Genomic DNA, 21,209 nt, shown 5'->3' with positions numbered 1-21,209 from the left:
CGAGGAACGTTTTTTCCTAGTTTTTAATTTTTTTCCTCTCTTATTACATGTACTGGGTCCAAATTAAATTGCGCGTGCGGGCACGCCCCAGTCAAGTCGAGTGGTTCCGGGTAAAATGGACCGCGTTTAGCGGAAAGGAACTAAGCCACATCGGCTATTACCAAATTTGACTTGGGCAATTTAATTTTTTAAAAGGGAACTTTTGTGCGGATTCCTTTGAAATTTCTAAGGAATTTGCTTCGCACACGGAGAAAAAAACCTCGTGCGTGGGACCCGAAGTTTAGGTCATATGATGGATCTCTGAGGTTTTAGGATTGAGCATCTGAACACTTTAGGTCTAGCTGTCGGGGTTCGGATCACACATCTGAAACTTCAGTTCTTACATCTGAAGTACTCCAGTACCAGGACAGCATCAATGTCTCATTTTCTTGTACGAAAAATATCGTTTATCTTATCCGACAATACACTAAACCGGGGGCCTGTAGTCACTCTAAAGTTTCGCTCTTATCAATGTATATCAATTCTCAGAAATTGGAACTGTGTTACATGATCATGAAGCTTTTAGATGCCTTGATCTTTCTGGTCCGTTTGCTTCTGGTCCTCTTTTCCTAATAGCTCATTGTCAAACTCACAAATCGAAATATGCACTACTGTGCTACTCTCAATGTATACAAATACTTAATGGAAATCAGTATTTGGCAGAAAGCTTTCAGATGCCCAGATCTTCCTGATCTGTTCGCTTGTAATCATCCTCTTCCAATACCTTAGGTAAACTCGCCAGTCGAACTGTGTACCAACATGATATTGCTTTTGAAAGTGCATTATCAAAGGCGGAATCGAATAGACGAATTCAATGTATTATATTCCCACCCGAACGTACTCCAAAGCGAACATCGGGCTACGATCTGAGCTGAATGCATGGCAAAAGGCCGTAGTGAAACACATCCCTTTTAAACTCCAACGAATTTCAAGGGCCTGTCTTCAGGCCGAAGAGTTCGATCCCGCCCGCAAGTTCAATCCTCCGCTATCCGACATAGCTCTGTTCCGTTGTCCTGTAAGTGCACTTATGCCTACGGCATCGGGTAGTTGCCATCCTCACGTATGAATCCTTCTAATATGTGGATATTTGTATGTGAATGCGTGATTCTCGGTCTGGATTGGCAACTCTTAATCAAGCTCTACAACTCACTCAGGTTCGGAAGGAGAGCGGATCTTGTCCAGTTGTTGTTTTAGTCAAGTTGCACTTTGACGCATGTTTCGGTTGATTCTGTTCCGTTTCGATGTGAGTCGAATGCGTATATACATCTAAGTCTTTCCGAAGAGCACACACGGTTCCATTTGTTCGATTTCAATCAATACGTTGCGCTTCCGTTTATGCTTGGAACAATTAGGGCTGCCTGTATTGATTGGAAGTGTTAATTAGGGACCAGTGCACTTATGTGTGGGATTTATGTGCCATCAAATGCTGTTTTTTCTGCACCAATGCACTATCTTTCCCTTTTTAATGCACAAATTGTGCAAACCTGAAGCGGATCTAGCAATTCGGCAACACCGGATTCCCGCCATTTAAAACTATGCTAAATAATCGATTTTTGTCGGAGCACCTGGCCCCTCCACAAATCGATACATTTTCATAGGTTTAAATGGAGGCAAGACAATTTTGCCAATTTGCTGGATCCGCCAATGGACTGCAAACTCGGACGCTTCTTGTGAATAATTGCAACGTTTGGCGAAATTCTGCAAGTCATCTTAATTTATGTATATCTTGATTTTTCAGACGGGTCAATTCCATTATTCACAGAATTATGTTTTAATGACTGACATTTAATAGACAAGAAAAAAACATGTCCACCCAAATACCCGGTTTCTGCCTCATGTCAAAAGAGAGTCACCTCCCGGGCCGGGGTAGTACATGACGTAGTTTCCTCCTTCATGTACTCATCAACTAGTCATACAAGTCATACACACATTTGCACTGTTTCCTCAGGCTTAAAATATGGATGAAACCAAGGCGGAAGAAACTATGATATGCACCTCTAGGTGCATGACGTCATACTTGGTGTTTTTTGAAGGACTATATTTCCATTAATATTGAATCAGGAATCTTGGTGTCTGGACTAATCTTATTTGTTTTTTTTTATTTTTTTAAATTGTTTGTGGATTTATAATCCTAAATCGTTGAATTTGATTCAGTGACTAGCGCAACTGATCCATCACGCAAAGAGGAAGGAGCTTTTAAAACCCAACCTGGACGTTCCCAATTGATTGTGGTGGTGCCTCAATAAATTAGGTTACTAACCCAAAATCTTGCGGTACCAACCTAATTTGAGTTGCGGTACCACCAAAATGAATCGAAAATGTCCATATTGTGCTACATGTTGGGGTAGTACCTTATTTTGAGGGGATAACCCTTAACACTTTTCCCCCGTAAGTATGGAAAAAATGACGCAATATTAAAATTCAAATCGTTCCGTAACGCCTAGGTGTGACTTTCTCCTTCCTCTCTTATAACGCTCTCAACACAGGCTCAAGCTCACATCTAATATTCCATATTTTCTCCCCATCACATATTTCATCTATGAGTATCTTTACATCCTTTGCTTGATTTTTATCGGCTTTCGGTGGATCAAAGGAGGAAATGATAGATTTTCTGGCCCAAAAATCTTACTTATGAGAGTTCCACCTTCCTTTGAAGTTGCTTTCACGTATATTGAAATTTCATTTCCTCAAAGCACGTAATAGATAGTGGAGGCGGCGCTTCGATATTCTGCTTTGAGACGTACTCTGCGCAAATGCGCCTCCGAAGTATTAGCATATGCAAACGGATATTCATAACAGAAAATTCCAATGATTTTACGCCAAACCAACCAGTGGTATTCTAAAAAAATATGTAGGAGATTCTATAACTTAATGCCCGCAGTAATAAAAATACCGTGCTAAAAGATGAGATTTCAGGCCTTGTTTTTCAAAACATCAAGGGAGGATCTGTTTCAAATTAAGCTTATCAACATTTTTGCGCATCAAGATTCAACACTATATATTACGTTGAAACGTGTCAATAAACCTCATGTGTAAACGATTAAAAGTGTTGACTTCTTTGATTACCAGAATACTCCAATCTATTCTGGAATGGTTAAGGAATCATTAGCACAGAAAATAAAATTTTTTGAAGATACCATGAACTCTAGTTGAAAGCATGTGAACTTTAAATCTAAAGTCAAACGAACTGTAAAATTGAGACCTCTTTTCATCGAGGTTTTCAAACAGATCAATACTTCCCATCAAGATCGAATACCGGAATCTCCTAATATACAAGTTACACACTGAAACAAGAGGTTGAGTCAAAATTGCGCTAACACCGGTAGAATTTTGTCTTCAAGTGTGTGAAGCTAGCCCTAGTTAAGACTGACGATATAACAGTGGCTCCGAATTCGTTCATTATTCTTTGTTTTTAGGTCATTGAGAGCAATATTGGTATTATATTAGGTGTCAATTTTTTTTCCGGTAATCGTGAGAAAAAGTGGCAAATCTTCTCGAGGATATGATAGCTTAAAATCCGTTTGACACCCACCCATTTTTAAGTGATTTCTGTTTCTGTTTCATTACAGTGTTCTAAGACTGAAGGTCAAACATCAAGTTGACTATTCTTTCAATGGTATCTTCAAAATAGAACATTATCTGCCATGTTTGTCGACGTGACAACAAGGACGGAAAATCTGCAGAGGAATTTGTTAATTAAGCGAATCACAGGAGACATGGATGACTAATGGTCATCAGCGAGATTTGTTTGGCGCATTCTTCCACGAATAAGTTTTGATGTATTATCCCCCTCCCAGTTCAGCCCGCAAATTGAATGTCTCACTATAACGCGCCATTATTCTCTTTCCTCAGCCTACCCATGACTTTAGAGACGCGTACAATATTTTCCTAGGTCAGGTTGTCGGCGGCTCACCGAGATTCACAGGTTTTAACGTCTTGGAAACCAGCATATGTTTCTTGAGCGCGTATCGCGGATTAGCGCCTACAAACCTAAGGGGATACTTCCAGCATTGCGCAATGCGTGAAGTATCCCCTTAGGTTTGTAGGAGTCGGCGCGCGATACGCGCTGGCAGCACGCCACTCCGCTCTGCGGTAGGCTATAATATTTCAACTCGCGGAGTCAGCGTTTTTCAACTCATGATTTTGAAATGTTGGCACACTCTGCGTGGATTATTTTCATTTAAATTGATGAAAAAATTATATGTACTAAAGGAAAATATAATGCGTGTTTCGTAAATATTTAAGTGATTCCGTGTCTAATTTAGTTATTTCCAAAGCAGTTAAATTTTTCTTTTATATGTCGTGCTTTTACTGGGCTGCACTGTGGTGTACGTGCAACCAAATGCTCAAAATTGGACGTATTTGACTCGATTTGTAAATGGGGTGAAACCAAAGATTGCGTGCTTTTTGGTTTTTTCCCCCTCTTTGATTTATTTTTGTACAGTTTCTTTCGACACAACTACGGATCACCTTCTTTTAAACCGATGCTAAATAATTGATTCTTGTCGGAGCACCTGGCCCCTCAAAGAATCGATACATTTTCAGTTATTTTTTTTTTTTTTTTTTTTGAATGGAGGAAGGACAATGTTGCCAATTTGCTGGATCCGCCAATGAGACCAATTATATTCGGCCCCGGGGGCAAATGTTTATTATATCTAAAATTAGCAGAAGAATCGATAAGAATAAGTGAAAGAACGTCCAATTTGGTTCTCTTCTTGCGACACATGTGCAACTCCCGAAATTTCGCACACTTAGCGAATTTTAGGGGTAGCTCTCTACCCGCCAAAAACCACCCCTCCAGCCGCCACCCGCCCGCAAGACAAACTCGGGTCTCGCGAGTCACCGCGGAAAAACGAACGCGCTCGTAGAGCCGGGGGGGGGGGGGGGGGGCTCCGTGAATAGTGTCAAAATTGATAAACAAACACTCTCGCTACAAGTAGCAAATATGCCTGTCTCCGCGGAGATGTTAGTCATCGGGGAGGAAATAACTCAAGATAAGGGGTCGCGGGAGGGCGGGGGTAGCGGCAGGGGAGGGGGTTGAAGGGGAGGGGGGGAGAGCAACAGCCGGGAGAGAGGAAGTCGAGTGTGTGCGACTCAGCGGAGATAGAGATAATAACGATGTAACGCGATCCCCGGGAGGGGGTGGTGGCCGCGTAAAGAGTAAAACGGGCAGAGGTGGGGGCGGAGGTCGGGGCGGGGGCGGGGGGGGGGATCACCGTGAGGGATGAAAGAGCGGATTTAGGTGAGCGCCCGTGCACCTGGCGAAAAATCTCCCGCCGCGCGCTTGGAGGGGCTGTTTTTTCAGTCTCCTAGGGTGGGGCTTCGATTTTTTCGGTGCGGCGTTTTTATTTTTTTTTTTTTTTGGAGGGAAAAAGGAGGTCAAGGCCGGTCGTGAAGATCGGAGTATTGTGATTTTGTCTCGAGGAAAGCTGCGGAAAATGGAGCTTGTTCAAAATGAAAGCATTTAAAGGAAATAATATCAGGGTATACAGTAGCATAGAGAACCGGGAATGGAGAATTTGCTCGCAAATTTCGTATAACTTCGTCTGAAGGTGTTCGAGGTGCTGATTTCGCAGTGATTTTTATATTTTCATCCTGCTGTGGGAAATAGTATAGAAATAGACTTAAAAATGAGAATATGCACCGCCTCGTGACGCCATCTGGCGGCTATTCCCACTTATTGTTACAAAACGCATGCTTTATAGCAGATTAGAACATTTTGTCATGTCTTTTCCAGTCATTGTTTAATTTACAAACCAAGGGTTTCTTCGTGTTCAGTTCACTCAAACGTAGTTTTCCGCAGTTAAACACTAAATTCATCAAATGTCAGACACTGGAGATGCTTACTGCCGGGAATATTATCAGGGATTTCTGTGTGTTTGTCAGGGAGACCTGTGGAAACGATTTGAAATAGTTGAGTGAAAACTTGTTGTGAAACATCACTATATTTTGATTGTAAAATAGTATAGTAAAATCACAATGTTTTTAATTTTGTGTTCAGATTAATTGCAAGTATCAGGTTTTTTTCTCTTTATAATGTGAGGCACCGTGTATATGGACAAAATCCTCGGATAAAACTGGAGAAAAAAATTCTGGGAGAGAGCACGAAGTGAGGCGAGAGTGAGAGCTCCCCTTCAGTTATATATCTCTTCAAAATTTTATTTAAATCGACGGACAGTTTGGATATCAAGGATACAGACGTGTCTGAAAGAAGAAAAATTATAAAATTTCATTATTATTCTAATTTTGGTACCAAAGCAAGTTCAAAATACGGTAATATGCGTCTTTTTTTTTAAATTGACGTCAGTTATTAGATAAATACGAGTCTACAGTCGTTTTGGCTAAATTCTGCAATGAAGAACCCTGATTTATAGCTGAGCCGCCAGATATTCTATCTATATAGGGAAAATAATAAAACAAATACAGGTTTTGAAGTGAACCAGTAAGAGTAGTTCCTGTTGAAAGAATGAGTCTATTTCGCACTGGCCAAAGAGCCATCGCCTATATCTAGAGAAACGTAATAATTCGGCGGTAATGTTCGGATACAACTATTACAGCTCCACGGATGTCCATGTTGCATGCGAAAAAATGAAGGCGCTTTGGACTCTCTTAGTCCTTGAGCAATTCTCGCGTTAATGAATGTATAAAATACTTTTGACCCGCTGCGAGAACTGAAACTTCTCCGTTGAATGATGTCCTAAACTTGATTAAATGATGTACTTAATTTTCCCCCAGCGCATATGCCCCTCAAAATGGATGCGCCCTAAATCGATTTCAAACTGTAAATGAACTCGCTTGAGCATCTCTCGAGAAAATTTATAGCGGCCAAGAACAAGAGAACGCAGGCAAGATGTCCGCTCCTCTCTGCGTATTTTTTTGAATTATTTTAACTTTTCAGAACAAAAGTGCTTCGCAGAGACGGCGCTTAAGTTCTGCTCCGAGGATGATTTACAGAGGGGACGAGAAAATTGCCGGATTTACATCCCCTCACATAAAAGCCGAGAGCACTTGTACGATTTTTTTCCGCGGATCGGCAATGGACGACGGAGGAAAACAGAAGCTGCATTCAATGATGGAAATAAAAGTGCTTTGTGAGAGATTTAAATTTGAGAAATGAACATCCGTATGGGGAACAGATGGTGAATATTTAAGCTCCAAGTTGCTCCCCCGCTAAACGGTCTTCTTTTCGAGTTCAGGTTTTGTGAACATTACAGTCACATGCCGCGCATCTGGAAGTGAGATTAGGTCCATAAAAAATGTGCGATTGTTCTGCCTTTGAAAGAGTTAAGGGAGCCAACCACGTGGACATTAATGTTCGTCGGGTGTGTTGGTGCGCATTGAAACCCTAATCATGCCGCGGTAATTTTTTGTTACTTTCCCACGATACGAGTTCCTTTTGCGGGTTGATGAAAAATATAAATATTTCTAAAAAGTAATTTAGACGATTCGTTACATCATTTATTCGAGTCGAAGAGAGTTTGAACAACCAACCAGTTGATCTCACAATAAGCTTAAGAAAAATTTTGCGTTATAACTTAATACTGAACTCGATTTTTATCGAAAAGACACTGAAAATTGAGTTGAAATCACACCGAGCTTTGATTAAAATGATTTAACAACTGACGCTAAGGTTCACAACACTTTGAACTTTTGCCTTTTAGCACGTCCCGATTCAACCGAAAAACGATCCTGCAAATCCTTTAAAATCTCAAAGTTTCGATTAATCACCCTTCAATATTTGAAATCATTTAGATGTTGCACCCTATTTCTTCTATTTTCCAGTGACTTTATTCTTTAATTTTTTTATGTTTCGTTGTCACTGATCAGACATAACTGTTGTTGATGTTACAGTTTTCACGTCAATGCGTTTAAAAATAACTAATATTGTAAAGTGAAATGGAGACAGTACATGAAATACATGAATACCTACATTGTCCATACCTGATTTTCAAATTCGAAGTATTCATTTCGAACTTAGGTATAAATTTTTGACAAGAGAAAATGTACGATATCAAAACTCAAAATCACTCCTTACAATTTCTTTTTTTACCCGCGGTGCGGTTTCTAGCTTATCAGGCCAATCCAAACATTGTCCTCTCCAAAATACTATGCGTTTGTCCGTTTGCGCGTTCCAGACCATGAATCGGTCCAGAAGTTCTGGGCCAGAATTAGAACCAGCCCACGCGTACACACAGTTAAACTTGGTCTTAACGGCACCTTCTCAAAACGGAAAACCGAGAATCGTCCCAACGGATTCGATGGTGGAAAATGCATGCAAAACCTCGTTGTTAACGCACACATCTCTCCGCCTCATCAAATCCCGAAGTGCCTCCAAGTGGCGAGACGTGAATAATCGATAATTGATTTTCTCCCGTTTGAAGCCACGATAAAGAATCGATTACTTAGAAGATAAAGGTATTCGTTGCGAACAGTTTGATAATCGATCATTTTCCATGGGTTCAAACGGCGGATAAATCGATTAATCGCAAAGATCGACGCGCTGCTGACTGCCTCCCTTCTGGTAAACACACTACACACAACCGTGGAAGATCGTAAGGACATCAAAATTGTACATCGACTCGTCTTCACCCCCCCCCCCTTCTTTGCCTACTGAATCCACCCCCTCCCCTTCACCGCGGCTTAGCCCGGAAGTGCATAAGTCAGAAAGGCAACTTAACATGCTGACTTATTAATGGACCCGATCGTAGATGCTGACATCGGATCGGGGGAGGGGGGTTGAAGCCAAGCCGAAAATCCCCGGCGTAAGGATGTAGGCCGCTCCGGGCCCGGGGCCTTTATTTATTCATCGGGGTAGGGGGCTAATTGATAGATGGAAGTTGGGGCGGATACAAATGAATAGGCAGCGAGCCCCGGCCCGAACAAAGCTTTGAAGTTGACTGCGTCCTGGAATGAGCCGGTGGGTTGCCACTTCACTGCCCTCTTGATGGAAGAGCCGCGTATCTGCGATTGGAAGTCCGTGTAGATACGATGTTTTTGCCACGGCGTGACAGTTCAATTTTGAGGCCGGGCCCCGCCACTTGGCGACCTGGCGGTCCGACCCCCTTTCCCTCTCCTCAAAAGCCCTTTGCACCTGGTAAACACTGCCGCGTTACCAGGAGGAGCGTTGCTCTACTTAAATTGATCATGCTTGTACCATGTTAAGACCACGCTGTTACCAACGTGGTACATACATGGCACCAATACTGCTATGCTATGCTAAGGAAAAACGCCGTATGAGCCTCCAGGCGTTGCCACATTTTTTTAGACAAATCACTACTTTCCAGGAAATTTGTGAATACTTTTCTTCCAATTTCGTGGAAAATGTTGTTTGCAATTTGATCTGAAGCGTCAGAAAATTTCAAGGGTAAAGATTCATAACTTTCCTAAAAAATAAACACTTTATCGGAGAAAATTTGGCGTCTGTCGAATGTTCATGGTGTTCTTCCTTAGCACGACAGAATATGTCGGCGCTATGTTGAAGAGGGAAACACGGTACAATCATAGCTCCAACATTAGGATTTGGCTTATTTGTAAGATAAGAAATTTTGCGTAAATTCATCGTTGCGGATTCCAATGGAAGTCAACACATATAAAATAAGATTTAACAACATGTATTATGTCCATACGCTGTTTTCCTTGGCAGCGACCGCTTTTTAGAGGGTCCAATAGGGTCTGTATCTCCCTGCCCTATATGGATGTGAAGTTTGGTAGTTGAAGAAACGGACACAGCGTATGCTAAGAACAACGGAGATGGATTTCTGGAGTTCGTCGGCTGGATTATCTAGAAAAGATCCGATTTGCAGTGATAGAGTGCATCAGATCATGGAAGTCGAAAATGACATCGCATTCGACGTAATGACCAAACAGCTCGTTCGGTATGGTCATGTAAATAGGCTGACGGTGGAAAGGCTGCCGAAGAAGATGCTCGGTTGGATTCCTCCTGGGAGGAGACGAGGGGGTTGCCTGGTGAAAGGGTGGCGACAAACAATGTGGAGGAAATGAGAAGGTGTCAACTCCCTAAAGGGCTTTTGGAGGCTACGGTACTTTGGCGGCTGAGTGTCGCAGAGCGTCAGAGAGCGTTGTGCAAGCGGCTCTATTGTACCATCGTCTCTCTGACGTAAGGGGGTATCTCAATTTCCACGTGAGCACTGTTCTCCATCTAACTCTATGCTTTCTGGGACTTATGTGGAAATAAAGATACGCCTTATCTTCAGAAGAGCAACGATATGTATCTCCTTACCCGCGCACCTCAGGTTCACCCCGCGTGGCAACTCCGTGACGAAGTGTGGCGCTGAAATATGTTTTATCGCCGGATAAAAGCAAGGGGAGGGGGGTCCCGGGCGATCAAAAGGGGGCATCGGGGGGAGTTGAAGAGTGAGTTGGCTGTAAGGCGATGATGCATGTTGCAATAATACCTCGACTCCCGCGTACGCGCCGCACATCGGGACCGATCGCCCGACGATCGTGAGAAACACTGAAACGCGTATCCTTATCCCCATTGGGGGGGGGGCCGTTCGTGAAATACGTGACGCTCCAAAAGGGAGGGGGTTGAGAAGAACATTACACTATTTCGTTTTCACATGTTAAAAAAGGGGACTCACGCCACGAATACGTTACGAGGGAAAATGGATTGAAGAATCCGAAATTTGGTAGTACCTATTTTATGAGGGGGCCGTATTATCTGGTGTCTCTATTTCCCGTTCCCAGAAAATTAATTGCAAAGTATATAAATGCATAGCATCCGCTTTTACAGTACTCTCTGTCACTCTACGACGCCTAACCGCCACAAGTTCCTATTTTACCACAGCCTTTCTGGGTCCGACACTGCTTCATTTCTTGTTCAACCCCTTGTCGCCATGCTTTCAGTCGAGCATTTTTTTTGGCAACCTTTCCGCCCTGTCATTCTGCTCAAATGACCAAACTGGACTAACTGGCTGGTTATGGTGTCGTTGGGTATGATGTCATTTTCGACTACCAGCATCTTACGCACTCTTTTATTACGAATGCGATCTCTTCTAAAATTCCTGCCGACCGACGAGGTACCCGATAGCTAGTCCAACATTTTCTTTCTTAGTCTATCGCAACCACCCGTTTCAACAGATAGGATCGCTTTACTACCCCTTGGTTTATCGCGAGCAGAATTAGGATTGATGCACGAGCCATTTTTCGTCAGAGTGTTGGTATTTTTGCCAACGTGCGTTAAAAAATTAGCACACAACTGGAATTCTCATAACAGAGTGGAAAAGCTCATTTGAGGACGATTTCCTCTCATAGAGAAATATAAAAATGCTGAATAGTGCAACATTAGTTACAACCAGTGAAGAGGGCAACTGCTGACGTGTTTAGAGTCTAATTGAACCCATCACTAGTGCAGTGCAGCCTCTTGTCATCTCCTTTGTTCATTGCTTTGTCTATACCAATTTCAATAATCAGCCGGCAGGACTCCAAAGGATTTTTGGTGTACACGGAAAAATGGATTGCTGATTTAGAAATAAAATTGTTGACAGTAGGACACATTGGCTTGTTTAAAATATACATTTTACAATAGGACGTATTCCTGTCAAACGGAACTAAGCGCCAATTCGAGTTCCTTTTGAGGAATTTAGAATGCCGGATAGCGCGTTCTGTCAAACGGAACTAAGCGCCATTGAAAAAGCATTGCGAGTATGGGACGGAATGAGCCCGACGCCCGATCTCGTCGCCAATCCAAGCTCCCCTCTACCTTCCTCTCCCTATGGCGCTTAGTTCCGTTTGACAAAAATACGTCCAATAGTAGAAAGTAGGTGTTTAAATTAGCATTTTTTTACTGTAAAATCTACATTGAAACATGTCGGACTTTTTTTTAAACTACAAATGGTTAAATCAGCAATTTCATTTTTTCCGTGTGGATACCGAATCCACCGAGCGGTGGCCGCGGAGCGAAGGTGCACTTTTGATAAGATGCGATAAAATATGGGGCGACACACCTCGGTGGCGCTGCGCCGGGCGCTCGTTTTCGTCACACTCAGCTTCAATAACTTATCCGCGAAATATATCGCCGACGCCGACTCCGGCACCGACGACGGGCGTCGCGACGCGGAAAAACAGACGCTCCCCGGGTTAAAAATGATAAACTCGCCGACGGGGTTCGCGGGGGCGTTCACGTCCGAACCGTGCCCGCGCGTCACAAAAAGTGGCGATTTTGTAAGTTGACAACAGTGTGAATACTCCATTGAGGGGCTTGGAGGACAAGGCGCATAAGTACAGTTCATTGGAAAAAAACACGTTGGATCTAGAGTCCAGACTCTTAAAAACATCGACAAGAAAAAGTACTCTTGATTCAATCAGAATCTAGCTTAAATCAAGAACCAAGCCTCTTAATTTAAGCGGATTTCGTTTTGATTCAAGCAAAAATCCGATTGAATCAAGAGTATTTTTCTTGTCAATGGTTTCAAGAGTCTGGACTCTAGATCCAATGTGTTTTTTTTTTCCCCAGTGTTTTTGCTTTTTCAAGAAGTACGTGTTTAAAATTTTGAAAATACACGGATCCTCATGGCGGAGAGGACGTTCAAACTGACTTTTTGATGCTTGAAAATTGGAATTTGGGTGCGAATTTTTCATGGAATATGCAAGAAGACTAATTTTACTTGAAATCAATAATATGTCAATTTTTCCGACAACTTCACTTATGCGCCTCGTCCTCCAAGCCCCTCTTTTGAAGCCATTAAAAATATCGATTTTCAACAATAACAATTAAATTTTTTACAAGAAACTACGTATGCAAGTTTCTTCCAAAATTTTTCCAATTTTTACGTGAGATCAGAGGAAAAATCATTGAAATTTTCCTTCAGAAATGCCCAAGATTCTCCCGGTAACAGTACAATTGGCGAATGGAAATTTGGTAACATTTATATGTACTTACGTTCTTTCGCGAGGCGGGAAACGTCGAATTGAGGGACCTTGTTTGGATTTGGAAGTCAACGCGCGGCGCATTTTGACCAGTGGCGATTCTTGAAAGGTGCCAACAATGTTTTCCCTCCATTTAGAATCATTAAAAATATCGATTTCAGGCGAAGCGAGCTACCCAACCAAGAATCGATCATTTTATATAATTTTAAATAGAGGAAAAACAGTATTGCCAACTTTCAAGAATCGCTAATGGTCAAAAAGCGCCGCGCTTTGGCGTCCCAAGAGAGGTTTCTCAATACGTTGTTTCCCTGACGAAAGAACGTAACTACATTTAAATGTTGCCCAGTTCCCCCTCACCAATTGTAATCTTACTAGGAATATCTTGGGCATTTCTAACTGAAATAACACTGATTTTGCCTCTCATCTCACACAAAAATCAGACAAATTTTCGACAAAAATTGCAGATGTATATTCTTGTGAAAAATTGAATTGTTTTTGTCAATTTTGCAGCCTCGGAATAGAGTTAAGTTCTTTCCAATAAGAAACGACGAACTGTCAGTTCCCTGACGAAGGAACGTATAAACACTTTGTACAAGACTTTCAAGTTTCCTTGAGTTGAAAGTCGACCACTGTTCAGGGCGAATGATTCAAGTAAAATCCTTTTTCCGTATACTGTTTTGTGAATCAACTATCGGATAGTGTCTCAGTCGAAAATAAAGCCAACCGCTCATAACAATATGTTAAGCGCTCAGCCGATAGGCGGCGCTTTTTGATTTCGATTTGCCACTAGAGCTCTAGTATAGTAGGGCGCTCAAGCGATCAAATGGCGCACCAACTCATCGATGCACGAAACGCCATTTTTACTTTTTTTTTTTTTGATTACCTCATTATGCCTCTGTGAATACGATTAAATGCAAATTAGCGTAAGAAATAAATAACAGTCCTAAAACTCTCTTTGCTATGCGGTTTATAGTTATCCTATAATTACTTCTGAAAGTTCAAGATTCGCGTTCTGTTTTCCGAAAACTTTTCCACCGGTGATAACCTTATTCGGAGACCTTAGTAGAATTCGCCTACATCTAGGTTATGTGTCTTTGACCTAGGTACTGGAGAGTATTGCCATCCTTTTGCCCTTCTCTGATTGGTTCATGAGTTTTGGCGTCTTTGGCCCTCTTCTGGCTTAATAAGATCAATGTTCATTTTCTGTAGGTACATAGCCGCGATTCAGATTCAGATGACACTACTCTCCCGTATTTGCTTCTCGCGTCTCGCTTACTCCTTTGTGTTTTCATATTTCGTCCATCTCCCTCCATCCATAATTAATTCCATAATCCATCCGCCTCGTTTAAGATTGTGTTGTGAAATTTAAGATTGTGAAATTGTCTGAAATTTGAAGCATAATATTTTGGAATTATTCAACGTATGTCGTGTCTTGTCTTCAGACTCGTTCTGCCCACCTCGTGAAGTTTGTGAAAGTTTCTGAAGTATAATGCTGTGAAATTATTTGACCAATTATCATGCTACCTCAGAGACTGTTTTAGTGTTTTTGGGTTAATTAAAGTATGTCAGGTAGGAGATCTGCCATTTGCGATACATGCAAAATGCTTCATTATACTAGTGTACCACAGTTGTTCTCAAGCACCAATTACAACACGGTTTGCATTTTTATGCTGAATAGCATAGATAAACGACTGGAGCATTTTGCGCAGCTCAAGCGCAGGGATTTGTACCTTCGTAATTGTCACCACCTCATCGCTGCAAATTATGAAAAGGACCGCTCGAGTGTATCCTTGATCATAGAATATCTGTTATTCTCAAAGCGATGTCGTCATCACATCCCTGTCAGTTCACAACTTCTAATTATTGAGTTTAACTAGGTGTCAAAAAATCTGAGATATCTGAAGTAGCAGAAAATTGTGTACTTTCAAAGTCTAAGATTTTTTGCGGCACTGACAGTTTCATAAATCTTCCTTATAACACTCTACTCTGAAACCGCTACATTCTACCTCTCACATTGCTCCATAACAAAGGTATGTGTTAGCCTCTTATTTGTACTAAAAATTCTAGGTTTCATGACTCATTTACTCATTCACTCTCTGGTGAATTTGGTTCCGTCAGATTCATTGCAAGACACCTTATGTGTTATCTCCGCAGACCTAACACAGACATTTGAACGCTCAATGAGAGCAAAATTTCAACTGGCCTGTTGTCTACTTTTCAGTAAAGAGGGTAAATAACCTTCCTTAAGGACTCGCTTTGAGACGATAAAACAAGGTTTCTCCATTACTTACCGTAAGACGATAATAAGTGTTCCACCAGACTATGTAGGAGATGAGGTTGAAAGTTACATCACCTCCATGTGTGAGGAAGTTTTCTTACCTACAACCTGATTTTATGACTTACAATAACAAAAGATACTGCTTTCGCCTGGCATTTTTTCATGCGTCACATCGTCTAATAAACGGGGACCTACATTTGATTCCATGAATAGGTAAAATGGCTCAGAGAGAATTTCGTCGAATGATCACTACGGCCATCTCTCATCCAGTTGGAGAACTTTTACTTACCTTTGATTAAAAAATTCATGAACCATAGAGTTTTTGGAAATTGAGTACACAATATTATTGTGAAAGATTTTTGAGGTTGAGTCTTTGTTTACATTCTCAAAGTATCAAAAGTTCTACAGTTTCATCGTGTTTCCTCCTAACTTTATCAGCTTATGAGCAATGGCTCCTAATTTACTCAACTCCTCAGCAGGCCAAAACTCTATACCTCTACAGATACATATGAGAATCATGCGTTTCAACGAAACCTACGAGTCCTCTTATCATCACTCAGGAACCACCGATCTTTTCTGCAGGTGTCATGGACCATTCATGACAAATACTGTTGCAACCACCCTTATCCTAGGTACATATCTATGCATAGTAATTCTAGTGATCAGCTCCATACTCACAATGTAATTTCTGTAAAATACAGTTGGACGGTGGAATTACCAGACCCCGTATCTCGGTTTGCGACGTTGTAGACTTCCTTTCATACTTTCTTCTTTACACGGAAAACCAACCAACATCAATTTATAAAAACTTCTGCAATTTTTCTTCTCTGTGCAAAGAAAACTCTGTGAAAACCAAGGAGGAAAAATGATTTGTTCTCTGTCAAAAGAATAAAATGGGAGCGGAGATTTTTAAGCACCGCAAACGAGATACATGGTCTGCTAGTTTCACTGTTGACTTGTTACGATATACCTATACCTACAATATCCCTATAGATTATATTGAAGATATTACTGTCCCTGTAACAGTGACTGATTCGAATGTTATCACAGTATAGAGGGTTTCAGATAATTGGGCCAGCATGGTTTATTAATTACACAGAACGTAAGTTACCTTTATAAATTAAGGCGTAGAGGCAACTTCTGCCTTTGGTTGGCCAGAAATTTCTGTAAACGCATTTAAATTCCTGAAATTTATGAGAAATTCCGAATCTACTAAATGAAAGCAAGGATTTCAGGAGAACATGATTAACAATTTGCTGTCAGAAGGAAAACTGCGGAAGGAAAGTGGGAAAGATTTTTCACTAAGGCTCAACATAATATGAGGAGGAAAAAATGAATGTAATTTCCGTTTACCCTGGTTATAATTCTGGTATTGCAAGAATTCTCTTTCTCTATTTACGCAATTACGTATTAGATTATTGTATTGTATGAAATCCTGTTATCACGAAGACAGAGTATCATAGAGCATAAACAATAAACATAGGAAAGGTTGTGTCTGATCATGAGTCATTAGAAGGTTTTAGCGTAGTGTGCTGCAACCTAGCGGACACATGGTGCCTTCGATTCGCGAAAAGTTACCTTCAGTACTCACAATCAGTTGCAGTTGATCGATTTCGTTTATTGTCTCATCATTTACCTATTAATATTTATATTTCGTTCATTTATTTACCTATAATATTTTTTACGTGTCCAATTAGGGCATCATTAAAACAATTAATTTGGCCTCGTTAAGTGATACGTTCATCTTTGATACATTTTCTTCAAATGATCTAGAAAAGTTATTTTTTTGGAGCCGTAATAGTTTTCTCTGTTTTTATGAGAAATCGAGGATTTTTTATGTATTAATATTTCGGTACTTAAGTAATGGATCATTATTTTTCTTATGGATCTTGGATTTTTTTTCGGGGGGTGGGGGAGGAAGCACAATTTTAGATGTTTTAATTATTGCAAATTTTAAAATACTCAGTTAATAGGTAGTAAATTAAATCTGGGACTCATTAAAATTGCGCTCACCGCTGAGCGCTTCTCTAATACCCACGTATTAGAGCTTTCCCGCTTGTTTTTTATTGCCACTATAGAGGTAAATTCTTGTGAAAAGTTGAATTGTTTGTGTCAATTTTGCAGCCTCGGAATAGAGTTCAGTTCTTTCGTTTAGGAAACGACGAACTGTCAGTTCCCTGACGAAGGAACGTATAACCTTTTTGTAAAAGACTTTCAAGTTTCCTTGACTTGAAAGTCAACCACTGCTCAGGGCGAACGATTCAAGTAAAATCCTTTTTCCGTATACTGTCACGTGAATCAACTATCGGACAGCGTCTCGGTCGAAAATAAAGCCAACTGCTCATATCCAATAAGTTTTTTACTACCACTACCTTCTGTTTGCATTCTCTTGAGTCCTCTCTTTTACTTTTAACTGACCCCGCTGCTTCTTTTTCATTGTGTTCCAGGTAAGCCGGGACCAACCCCCCAATTTCAACACTCGTGGCTCTCTGATGGAAATCGATGGTCAAAGGTTTTCTTCTATATTTTTTGCACTAAGAATCATTGAATTATTCATCGGGTCAGCGCTTTGACCACCCGTTGGCACTCTCGTCTCTCCGGAGACCGTCTGTCGATTCGGATCCGAGACTCCTCCCCTGCTTTGCTCTCGGAGCCGAGGGGCGTTACTGACGTTCGTAACGTTGTAGGTGAATAGAGGTAGGTGTGTTAAACGTTGAGGAAGTCCACGTCGAAATTCGCCCTTTCGGATCACTAAAAAAGCAGAGAGATGCAGCGATACAGCTGCAGTGATCAGTGGCGTGGCGTGAATTGCGATTTATCGATTTTTATGCCATTTAAACCTATGGAAAAGGATCGATAAAGAGGATGTTTGCAGAGAACACCTTAATAATCGATTCTTCAGTATAGGTTTATATGGCATAGCAATCGATGTATCGCAATTCACGCCACGCCACTGGCAGTGATGGCGAAGAGAGCAGTAAGTGTCAAATTTTCGCAATCGAGTTTCCTTCAAAATTCGTCTAATCTCTTTTGATGAAATCACTGAAATAGCTGAAACAGGAAAATTCATCTTATTTCCATAAAAACGAGACATAATAAGAAAGTCGTAAGGGCGCAAAATATGACGATGTTTTAGGCAAGACAGTAGTAAGTGACAACATGCCTCCGAAGAGCCAATGAAAACAGTGCTTTCAAGTAAAGTGCCCTCCTGCCGATTTCTAACCTGAAAATGTGTTGGTTGTCTGTCCAAAACGCAACCACGAAAGCATGCAGTGGATAGCACTTACGGCTGTCTTGCCTAACGCCAACCTAGCATGAAAATGAAAAATACCCTTTTTATGTAATTGAAATAAAATCAATCGATTTTCAATCATGCAAACGATTTCCAGAGGTCTTTCGGACGATAAGTGATAATTTGAGAAAGAACGGACGCTTCTTTCAATAACATTTTACGGTCAGAAGCTTCTGAGCTCGTCTTCTCAAAACTTCATTTTTGCACTTACTGGCTCTCTTCGCTATCACAATAGGGTGTCTCAAGTAGGTGCGTAGAAACTTGTAGGGATCCTTCATTGTATCGAGTTTGATCGAAACTTTAAAAATAACTCAACCTCTTTCCGCGGAATCCGAATAACCGATTTTAATTTTATATATTTGAACATAGTGATGAGAACCACCGTAACACCAGTTAAGATTGGATAGGTTTGTATGTGAAAAACCACAAAGCCAAGGTGTTATTTTGAGAATACTATTTTATTAAATCATTGCCGAAGCAATCCAATGCATTCCGATTTTAATTTTGATCAACAATCCAGGTATTCATTTTTGAATAGTTAGTAGATAAAGTATCAACCCGTTTTTTCACCGGGAGAGGCAATTTTTTCTCCCCTGAACCGAGGAGGTTTTCTTCCATCGCGATATCCCGGTTCCATCGTCGAATGTACGCCACTCACGGTGTCTCCGGCTTCCCCGGGGGGTAGCACGGTCTCCGCGTTGGGTCTTCACGGCCGTCTCGACCAGTGGCGTGGCGTGCTTTGCGATGTATCGATTGTCATGCCATTTAAACCTATGGTAAAGAATCGATTATTAAGCTGTTCGCTGCGAACACCTGTTTATCGATCCTCTTCCATAAGTTTAAATGGTAGATCATTCGATGTATCGCAAAGCACGCCACGCCGCTGGTCTCGGCCGTATTTATTTATGAACGTCTCAGACGCGGCTTTTGATATGTAAATACGGCAAGTTAAGACCCGTCCGGTCGAGCTGTCGCGCGCGGCGGTCCCCCAGGATATAACCTCCCCGCCCGTGCCAATCTGCCCGGATAATCGACGAATTTCCGGATCTCCCCCCAAAAAAGACTCCTCCGATCCGGTTGAGGTTGATAGACCGAGGCAGTGCTCCCATTCCATGTCCCTCAAAAATTCCGGGATCCGGAACTTTTTTGTTCCAATTTCTCCCGCTACATGACCGTCAAAAGTTCCGGAGTTCGTTTTAAATTTTTTCAAAGTTTCGAGAAAGTTCCGGAAAATGTAAAAGATCCGGATCATTTCGGAACTTTGAAAAGTTCCGGGAAAAATACAGGAAAATCACGAAAGTTCCGAAATTCGGCACTAGTTCCGGGACATGGATGCACTGGATTGAGGTCAGGACGTCAATATTTTAAAACCGCCAGGTTCTGTGTATCTACATTAATTCGAAAACGTAAGATATAGGAGACTGAGCACATTACCTCCCCGCCCGGCTCGACTTGTCCGGATAATCTCCGAATTTCCGGATCTACTCCTAAATTTGAAAAAAAAGATTCCTCCAGTCTGGCTGAGGCAGAGAAGGATTCAGGGGGGAGGGGGCGTGTAGGGGACGCGCGCTCTCTCCCCCCCCCCCCCCTTCGTTCGCTCTATGAAAAGGGGGAAGCTTGAAATTTTTTGACAGGTATTTCTCTATCTTGCGGCAATTGAGATATCTATATGTAGGTCACGCGATTTTTATTTTGCCCAAGGAGGGCACATAGAAAAAGGAACGGATGAAAGGAGAAGGAAAGACGCTCAGATTTGGTATTTATTCATGACGACATTTAGCAAATTGCATATTAGAATTCGCATGCTTTAAAATTTTGATAATTTTCTTGTGGAGCCCTTGGAACACCCCCTTTCCCTCCCGTTTGAAGTTTCTGGATCCACCGAGGTTGATAGGCTGAGGTCAGAACGTCTTTATTCTGAAATGATAGGATCCGTGTATCTACATTGATTCGGGAAACGTGAGAAAAAGAAAAATGAGTACATAACCTCCCCGCTTATCCCGACCTGTCCAGATTATTGCCGAATTTCCCCCCGGATATTCCTGTAAAATCCAAAAACGCACCTTTTCAGCCCGATTTGAGATAGATAAACTGGCTCAGTCAACCAATATTTTTAACAATCGTTTGGGCAAATAGTGAACCGAAAAAACAGTTCACTTTATAAATGTTTTCGTGTTAATTTTTAAGAAACAAATTGTCAGAAAGTAATCAGTAAATGTTTGTAAGCAATTTTAAAAAACAATTTTAACACTCTTGGTTCGGACAAACTCTCTTTAAAAGTATAAAAATTTGTTTTATGTTTGGTTTTCCAATTTGAAGGAAAATCATTTTAGAAACGTTTCCTGGAACCTTTTTAGACAAATTTTTAAAAATGTAAAATGACTGACAAATGACCTTAAAATACACTAAAAGCATATTTTTCGACGGTGAAACTCTAGGAATGTGTAGCTCGGTTTGCGGCGTTGCAGACTTCTTTTCGTACTTTATTTTTCACACAGAATACTAATAGACGAGATTATTTGAAAATTTCGGTGATTTTCAAGGCATAATGTTGGCCTGGTCTCCTTTAAAAAAAAAAAAAAAGAAAAAAAAAGAGGAACGGATCTTCTGAAAAACCGCAACTGAGGTACGTATTTCTGCTGTTTCACCGTCAATTTGCCACAATTACGTGTCTCCGTGAACGTTTCAAATCGATACTCAATCGATATATTT

At 41.2% G+C, this 21,209-nt stretch overlaps 1 protein-coding gene across 2 annotated transcripts in view; it reads left to right on the top strand.

The window, feature by feature from the left end:
* The window catches only part of LOC109036950 (neuronal acetylcholine receptor subunit alpha-7), a 611,445-nt gene that overhangs the window by 291,523 nt on the left and 298,713 nt on the right, over positions 1-21,209 (top strand). The gene's annotated exons all lie outside the window — the stretch shown is intronic.

Source organism: Bemisia tabaci, chromosome 6 (genome assembly GCF_918797505.1).
Source record: "Bemisia tabaci chromosome 6, PGI_BMITA_v3".
Classification (NCBI taxonomy): Eukaryota; Metazoa; Arthropoda; class Insecta; order Hemiptera; family Aleyrodidae; genus Bemisia; species Bemisia tabaci.
The sequence above is the reverse complement of the archived record's forward strand: the minus strand, read 5'-3'. Positions and strand labels throughout refer to the sequence as shown.